Source organism: Triticum aestivum, chromosome 3B (assembly GCF_018294505.1).
Source record: "Triticum aestivum cultivar Chinese Spring chromosome 3B, IWGSC CS RefSeq v2.1, whole genome shotgun sequence".
NCBI lineage: Eukaryota > Viridiplantae > Streptophyta > Magnoliopsida > Poales > Poaceae > Triticum > Triticum aestivum.
The window spans coordinates 24668860-24678678 of NC_057801.1; the positions used below are offsets into that span (position 1 = coordinate 24668860).

Genomic DNA, 9819 nt, shown 5'->3' on the forward strand with positions numbered 1-9819 from the left:
AATTAATTCCTCGAACACCTTCTCAAATCTTCACTTCTCGAGTATGAGAGGTTAAAAAAAGTGCAGAGCTAAGCAAATCCTCACACTTAACTCATGAAACCAACTAGACCCCACATGAAAGCCTTTGTCCCTCCTTCTCTTACTCGTAAATTCTCCTTCCACACGGCTAACAATGACTTCATGCCCCTAGATAATGTCATAAGCTTGGTAGGACCCAGGATAGATGTTCCACGGAAGCAATTTGATAGAGGATCATCGTGCACGATGTAAACGTGCCACGAAGTAGTCGAGAAAGCTGGCAAAATTTGGCCATGGCTTAGGCGCTTCTTGATCTGAATGGTTTCTTTCCTTCATCATTCTATTAGTGGCACGATGTCATGGTCCACAACATAAAGATTCATCGGAATCGGCGATGGTGGGATGACATTTTTTTGTAAGTTGAGTTTTCCCTATGTAGCTCTCTTCCGAGGGAGGTGCAACTTTGCTCGTGGTCGGAGACGACAGTGATGACCACCACCAGGTTAGGACCGACGAGGAGGAGCACCGCCATGGACAGAGACGACAGGAAGAATGAAAAAGTGAAGAAAAAAAGTTCATTGAATTCTCGCCGGAATTTGGCGGCCGGAGGTTAGCGGTGTTGCAAGGTGTCGGTCGGCGTGTGAGGTGATCGGCGGCGCCGACGTGGATGCGACCGCGCAAGAGAGAGAGAGAGAGAGAGAGAGAGAGAGAGAGAGAGAGAGAGAGGGCCACGCAGGAGAGGAGTATTTTGGGACGTGCATTTTTAGAGCATCTGCACCCCGGCCCTGCTATCCTAGCCTTCAAATATCGCTTTAAGATCTGTGCGACACAGCTAACTTTCTATATGAAAAATTTTCTTTTTTGTTTCTCCCATATAAGACATATCTCCAAGTTCAAACCTATGGAGCGTGGCAAGGCTTTCTAACTAGAATATAGGATAAATCTTTCAAAAAATTTGTTCGACAAAATACTAAAATATGATTTTTTTTAATCAACAAAACGTATTTTGTATATTTATGTTTGACAAAAAAATTTGAAAGATTTATCCTAGATTCTACTTAGAAATCTTTACTACGCTGCATAGGTTTGAACTTGAAAATATGTTCTGTGTGGGAGAAACAAAAAAAAAAGAAATGTACTTGCATGAATTGCGATGCGAAAAATGAATAACTAGATAGAGAGGGCGTGGGTGCAGGTGCTCTATTATATATTTCCTGAGTATTTTGCTGAGAATTCAGTCTGGCTAGTCAAATTTGAGAGCCCGTGGATACTTAGGCTGTGTTCGGTAGCCCTCCACTCCTCCATTCAGGAGCGGAGCGGGTGGAGTACCATATTAGCAGCTCCTCAAATTAACACTGCATGTTGCTCCGCTCCGGAGCGGAGTTGGAGAGCGGGAGGGAGTCCGAACAGGCCCTTAATTTTGCAAATTTGCCGCGAAAGAGCAAAGCTCTCTTTACCCTCTCATCAGGAGATCATTGTTGCGAATCGATACATCCATCCAGCGATACAGATCACGTCGTGTTGCATCAATTAACTGAGCGGCACACAACGCAACACAATCGATCCTGCCGGCCGGAATATTATTAGAGTAGAAATCGCGCAAGTCGTTTCTTGGGCGCGACGGCCTCGATGGCCTCACCCAGCGGCCACGTCGCCTTGATGAAGTACTCCCCGTGCTTCACCTTCTCCACCAGCGTGATCTCCTTGGTGGGCGCCAGGCCGAAGCCATCGACGAGCAGGGTGTACTCGTAGACGAGGTCCATGCAGGCGTATGGCACGTCGAGGAGGCCGGGGTACGCGGCCTTGGCTTCCCGGACGCCAAGCGGGCACACCTTCTCGGCGGCGGCCCGGAACGCCGCCGGGCTGGACGTGGCACTGGGGGCGCCCTTGTCGACCCACCCGACCTGTGCGGCCTTGCCGTAGAAGAAGGACGCGACGTAGAGGGTGTCTTGGCCGGCGCCGCCGCCGCCATTCCACACGCCGCCGAAGGTGCAGTTCTTGGCCGCGCATGGCGCGTCCAGTCTCAGCGCCCTGGCGATCTCCTCCCTGCACTTCGGGTACGCCGCGCCCTCCGGCGAGGCTGATGCGTCGTGGTCCTCGCCATTGTAGGTGTACTTACCTTCATGGAACAAGCTTGCATTGTTAACCAGAAATCAAACTGGAAATGGTGCATGGCTGTGCTCCTCTCATTCTGTTACAGAATACAGATACGTACCACTGAATCCTCAGAGTATGCAGGAGCTAAACGGCCCCTTCTTCGCCTTCAAGATCTCCACACGAGCGGCTAAACCGCCGTAGTACAAGTAACTGCATTCATTCATATTGTTCGCTGTAATTTTCCAAATGCAAAAAACTACTACAACACAAGTGTGGTGTCAGCATGGTTTTGGGTACCGCCCGAGAAAAACGGATGCCGAGCGGTTACCACGTTTCTCGCCGCCCCACGAGAAATACCTATCCCGAGCAAAAAATACCGAAATTTTTGAATAATTTGAATTTGAACGCTAAAGATCTAATAAATTAGCTTTGTTTCTCGTGTGAGACAACGCGCCTATTCAGGCGTAGTGGTAACCATCTGTTATGCGCCTAGAGAGGTAGCTGGTTCGAGTCCAATGCTAAGGGCGCACGTAGTTGAGGTACCACTGACCTACTACCTCTTTTCTGACTGACATCAGTTCAAGATGTTATTATATCGAAGTTAAAATTGTTTGAATTCAAAATTCAATTGTAAATTTCGTTCGAAATTTGTTCGGTATTTCTCGGTAACCGTGGTTACCGGGAATATCGCCCACCCACGAGAAAATTTGCCTATTTGGGATCCCAAACGTTGGGTGTCAGTCAGGACTCAGAACAGGAATCTGTGGACATGGACGTTGTAGTCTCTTCCCTTGAGGTATTCCTTGGTGATGTAGAGGTCCTTGCCATCAGGAACCGCCGGAGCATTCGCTGCAGCATCAGCGGAAACCGCATACGCCATTTGCACCGACCCACCGCCAAGCCATTTGCACCGACCCACCGCCAAGATCAATCACACCTACCGTCTTTGAGTAGTCTCCTCCGAGTTTATCCAGCAGATAGTTCAGAGCAACCTGCCATCATGTGATGAAATCGTAAGATGCATGCGTGTGTATATGAATGAGTCCATTGCTCATCTATCGGATTAGTGGTTGGCCGTTGGCATGGTACCCATATGTAAGATCCTTCTTGAGATCCCTCAAGAACGTTGATCCACTTTGGATTGTACTGAAACTTGCTCTCGGTGTGGATGACATCCCTGACCTGTGACAAGACGATCATTTTTAAGCCTTGTACAGCGGTGCATCTTTCTTCAGTGATACATACAACTGACAGTAACATGTGCAGGATAATAGCAATTACCGCTTGAAGAATCTCCTCTGCTTGCTCATTTCCGATAAGTCTGAGTCCAGCCGTCGCCTGCACGTTTCGTTTCCGCAAGGAAAAAAAAACACTTTGAGGATCAAATTGGTTTAGCTCAGATGTTCAATTTTGAGGTAATTACACCATGGTGCCTTAACTTGCCATCAATGTTCACTTTGGTGCATAAACTTAAAAAATACAATGAACTAGTGCTAAAAAACTTGGCTCTTTGGTTCAAATACGGTTCAGTTCGCGTTTTCATACATCCGCACTGCTGACTAGGATGCCAGCATGCTTGCGGGGCACACTGTCAGCGACTGCGAGTGCGCACAGAGGCGTGTGGCTGGAATGTTTCGGAAAAAACCCTTCATGTTTTTATTTTTTGCACAGAAGCCCCTGAGCCGGTGGGACACAACACCACGCTTCGACCCACCCCCGAATCCCTAACCTCGTTCCCCTTTCGACCTTAGCGGCACAAGTAGGACGGTGGTGGCGATCCCTAGAGCTGGATGGCGGTGGGGAGCCCTGGAGCTGGTCTACGGCGGCGAGCCTTGGAGCTGGTCGGCGGCAGCAAGGGCTGGAGCTGGTCGGCGGTGGTGAGCCCCTAGAGATGGATGGTGGCAGGGAGCCCTGGAGCTGGTGTACGGCGGCAAGAGCTGGAGCTGGTGTACGGTGGCGAGCGCTGGAGCTGGTCGGCGGCGTCGAGCCCCTAGAGCTGAGGTTAGCGACGCCGGCCACCTCGCTCATCCCTTCTGTCACCCATATTTGACTCCCTCTCTCACCCTTGTTTCACTTGTTGTCCATGTACAGCACCTGCGTACCGCGAATGGTCGACATCGGGGCGAAGATTGAGGAAGACAAGGAGCAATGGGCCAAGATTGTTCTGTCTATATTGGGGCAAGAATCAGGTATTCAATCCATATCTCCTCTCTAGTACTCTGTATCTGCAGTATTGTGGATTTTCTTATTTCATTCTCAGGTGGAGAAATTCTGAACTTACAGAAGAGCTGAAGGATCTCTCCCTTCAAGTGCTGGAATGCCTATCTGAGGTATATTCTAAAACAAGAATTTAGTTCCTGATATATCATGAACTGCCTGAAGTCTTTCCTCTTGATGCGGCTGCTCGACGATTTGTGTGGGCAAAGCAATGCGGCTGCCTGATGATTTTTGGTGTGGCAGTATGATGTATTAGCGAGTGCTAATTCTGGAGGTCCTATTAATTCTGTGATTTGTACATAATGCGAGTAGATCACATCAATTAATTTGGAGCCTCTTATTACTGTGTGAATTGTTGATTAACATGATGAGAAAGCTGACGGACAAAGATGGTGAGATAAAAGCTCTGAAGGAGAAGCAGAGAATGGAGAAGAGATCAGTTGATGTATTGTATTTTGATTTAGTTGCAGTAATGTTTGCAATGGCTGGCTGGTCATGATGTATTTTGTATGAATGCATTTTGGTTTAGTTGAGACTAAACTCAATGAGATGTACTACTGAATTGCTTGGTCTGTGTACTGAATGGAAATGGCAATTTGAGATGTTTTGTTTCCTGTAGCAATGATATATCACAAACTGAGATGTTTTGAGATGTATAGGTTTCATTTTGACATGACTGTAAAACATGATGCATCACAAACACAGTTAATCTTGCAGCAAACCAAAATGTTGACAACAAAAGAAAGCAATGTTGACAACAAACATGATTTGACTCGAATAATTCATGTGCATTCAGATAAACATGACAATTAACTGTAATTTTGACAGTAGTACATGATAATTAATATCAAAGCAGCACCGAATATTATTGCCAAATCTTGGCATGCACATTGTCAAGAGATACAAATTTTGACAGCAATTGTGCGAACATTTGAGCAACAAAGTGATATCCGGTACCAAATTTTTGACAGCAACACTATGAACAAGTCTGGTAAATAACATTACAGCCAAATACTTAAAATTCAAGGTACGTAACATCACATTCCAAATGTTCATACATTAATAAGAAAATAAGAATAGGTCTTGTAATCCAAATAGGCCTCTAAGCAAAAGATCAAGTTCATTGTTGCATTTTCATCAAGTTCAGACATGAACTTGTGTATCAGTTTCCCCATCTACATGGAGAGGAAGTCATCGGGCCACTTATCCCCCTGTGGTGCATTTTGTGTGATTGGCTCCTCCTCTGCTCCCACATGTGAGTTATCTGCATTTGCTCCAAACATCAAGTTCCATAGTCCAGCCCCTGGTTCTGTCCTTCCTCCATTGCCATCTACTCTTCCGGCACCTCCAGTAGCATTGCCTCTCCCAGCTCCTCTTCCACCTCCCCTTCTACCTCCTGTAGCATTTCCTCTCCCATTTCCTCTTCCACCTCTTCCTCTCCCATTTCCTCTTCCAACTCTTCCTGTAACTTGCCTCTTGTTGACTCTTGCATTTTGATTTACTTGGTGGCTTGATTGAGGAACATCTTCAGGAATATCTTCAGTAACACCCCTCCTTCTGACCCTGCCACTTGACATAGCTGTTGTCACACTAGGTGGAGGCATGGTAGCTCTGGCTTGTGCAACAAATGCAGACTCAGGAAGAGGGGCATGATCCATGACTGGTTGATATGACATCCTCTCCTAAATAAGCAAAGGAAAAGTAGTGCAAAGTGCGTATTGCGAGCTACAGAGGTAGAGTATGAGTGGAGGATAAAGGGAACTCTGGAATGCCATCAAAGTGGGATAGGTGTCTGACAATTACCTGAGCCACAACTAGCCAAAATTCAGTTAAGAAACTGTCAAAAAATTCAGTTAAGCAAGTGTCCAATATTCCGTGTCCAAAATTCAAAGGTACAGTACGAGTGGAGGAGCAGATTCAGTTATCAATTAGGGCGGCCATGGATTCGATCTCGAGTGAGAGGAAGCAGAGCCTGACGAGAATCTGAGAAGGAGCGGTATCGTCTTCCGATTACACTCACCAGCGAGCAGAATCAGGTTTGCACTACCAGCGTATCTGATTACACAGTATTTGTTTACGGCCAGCCTGATCCAAACACAAGTAATGGTATTTGTTTACGGCCAGACTGATCCAAACACAAGTAATGGTATTTGTTTACGGCCAGTCTGATCCAAACACAAGAACGTTATTAATCGGTTTACAGCTAAAAGAAGTCCGAACCAAACACCTCGTATGTGTCAATGCGCATCTAGGGAATAACTTTAACACAACTACGAATCATCACATCAGCCCATGACCTGTTGCACCACAAATTCATCTATAAAACCCTAGCGAAAACAGGGGACAGAGGGGCAGAGGAGACGAGGCAATTCTCACCGTATAGAGGGGCTGCATCACCGGGACCTCGCCGACGAGGCTCCGCCATCCACGCCCGCGACGATCAATGGCGTCTTGGGGATCCACCCAGGCGGCGGCTCCGAACGATCGATACGTGGAGAACAGTTCAAGGCAGAAGAAACATGCACGATCGAATTATTCCGCGAGATGTTAGGACACGGGCGGGCTTACACGCAAAAATTTCAGGACTGTTGTGTCCCACCGGCTCAGGGGCTTCTGTGCGAAAAATAAAAACATGAATGATTTTTTCCGAAACATTCCAGCCACACGCCTTTGTGCGCACTCGCAGTCGCTTACAGTGTGCCCCGCAAGCACGCTGGCATCCTAGTCAGCAGTGCGGATGTATGACAACGCGAACTGAACCGTATTTGAACCAAAAAGGCAAGTTTTAACACCAGTTCAGCGTATTTTTCAAGTTTATGCATCAAAGTGAACATTGGTGGCAAGTTAAGGCACCACTGGTGTAATTACCTCTTCAATTTTTAGTTTAACTATTGATAATTCAAGTTTTTATTACTCTAGAATTAAGACACCGCGGCACGCACTGCATCCTCATGTGTCTTCTTTTTGGGAAAGTGTATTTTAGTAAAAAATTGTTTAAGTTTTATTTCATCACGTGTTGAACCGAAAACCTAATTTAAGTACCTAGTCACATGTTTGATTAGCAGAGGATGGTTTTCTTATTCTGAAACTGAATTTCATTTCTGTTCTATACGTGACGTACCCCCAGTTTAAGGGGAGTCGTTTTCATAAGGGACCCCGGGACAACGCTCTTGGCCTTGCCAAGCAGAGGCAGCATAGACTTGGCAGCCTTCTGCGGTCGTCCAGCGTATGAGCTCAGCCCGGGTTGCACCTGCACCGACGAACCAAAGCAATATCAAACATGTTGTCGTAACTCGTAACACAATCCAGTGAGGAAGGATGATGGATCGGAGTGAGTATTGAATCAAAGCATGAATATTTCGGAGGCAGTGCACATGTCTTTGACTGAATTTGACTATGGATCTAACTAGGGGAAGTATGCCGAGAGTGCACACAGTTATCAATTTGGCATTCCTTCAATTGCGGATCTTACACGTACATCGGTCAAATTATTAGCTAAATTTAGCTAGCTTCTAGTTGAATTGCTTTCAAGCGGTGATTGAAAAGTGAATATAAATTCCCTTGATTATGGAGCACAGGTGACATGTTGTGGGGAAACTCGTCAACGGTGGGACAACATATGCATATCCGGCAAAATCAAGCCGACTCAATAATGTCTCGTCCATCTAATTAACCTGCAACATGTCTGGTTAGCTAGCTAGTTAAGAATTTGTTGTTGTTCTGAGCTAGTGTGCTTGCTGGCATGGGGGTATGCATATTGCAGATTTAACTAACAAAACTCAAGGCTTTTGATGAACTGACGCTGGTCAATTGTTTCACACTCCAGTATCTAGCTTGTGGGAGATACCTCGATTGGAGACATCAAATAATAGATATATGTGTATTTGTGACTAACAGTTAGCCAACAAGGGTTTAATAACATTACAGAAACGGTAGAAGTACAGATGCAGAGTAGAGAGAGCTAGCTAGCTAGCTGCCTGAGCTGCACCGGCATGCGTGGTGCAGCCTGTAGCCTTCTACTAATTTGCAACCATGCAATTGGAGATGACTTCTGAATTTGTTTTGTTTCAGGAGATTGAGAAGTCAGACATCTGGATTTTGGTGTAGAACACTTGTTATGCTCTGGGTATGATGAGTAGTTTAGAGCTCATTGACTAGTATTAAGCTCTGCCCCTGCCGTTGCTCTTGGGTCATTTTGAAGAATTATTTACAGCTTCTAGAGAATCTTAGTTGTTGCTGTCTCACCTGGTTGTAAGCAAATAAAAACAGTATTTGTTTTGTGTAATCTTTCCCAGGCATATGAAGTTCCAAGAGCAAGAAACAGTATAACTGGAGGCAAGAGAAGAACTTTCTGTCATATACCATCAGGATAGCAAAGCTGATACAATTTTTTAAAGCAATGTTTGTTCAGTTGTGATCCTTAAGTCCTTCACACTCATTCTTACTGGTCATGCACTAGAAATGATCATGTCATCTTATGTGTCACTTCATATGTATGTACTCCTATGTCTCTCGTGGATGCGCCAGATTGACAAATATGTGTGCCCGGGAAGGGTCTAGTTTGACGTGTACTTGAATATTTGTGCAACTGATGGTCTAGCTTGACATGTACTCAAATAATTCCAATATTTGTGATTGGAATTGTCCAGTCTAACATGTGCCTGAAATGGTCTAGCTTGACTTAATTTTCTCATCTTCACTTATATTTGTGATACATATTGACACACTTTGGTAACCAACTTGTTTAGTTTTCTTGCACGATTGATAGACATATAGTAGAAGCCAGTATTGTACTTGTATATACATGAAACCATCCATTAGACAAGTATAAAGCTGAAGCATCAATGCTCTGACGATTTGAAAATTAGTCTTATAAACCAAGGACAAAATGAACGAATATGAGAAAGGTGAGGTGTTTACAGTGGAAGTCATGTTTTTTATCTGACTACTAGCGGGGGGGTTTCTAAAAAATGTACAGTAAGTGGCAGGAGGTACCTCTGTGCCATTCATCTTCAATCCAATGGCCCAGAATGCGTTTTTCTATTTTTGCACCACAAGTGCAGATTCTATACTATTTGCTCCCGGATGATGGGCATGCATGGTCACTCTTTACCCTGGCGAAGACCTCGATGTCGTCGCCGATCTCGACAAGGTCCATCTTCTTGTCAAACCTGAAGACGTGCACCCGCGTCCCCGTGCTGCCGGCGTCGAAGATCACAGCGTACTTGCCGGGCGGCGCCGGCGCGTTCTTTGCCGGCTCGTCGACGACGACGCGGCCATTCCGGCCAAGAAGCACCCCATCCTGCGGAGAGGCCGGAGAGGCTAGGACTAGGAGGGTGAGGAGCAGGGCCACGATGCCCATGGTGTGAGCCACTGCGAGCTACTACTGTCCGATGCAGTTCGTGCTCCGGCCACCAGCAAGCTGCTATTTACCTTATAAAGGATGAGCTGGTACATAGGCAGAACCAAGCCATCCACGTCGCCTTG

General features: G+C 45.9%; 1 pseudogene; it reads right to left on the reverse strand.

Annotated features, from left to right (window-relative positions):
• Nucleotides 1–1601: 1601 nt before the first annotated feature.
• LOC123067199 (probable apyrase 3) lies at nt 1602–9789 on the reverse strand (annotated as a pseudogene).
• Nucleotides 9790–9819: the final 30 nt, after the last annotated feature.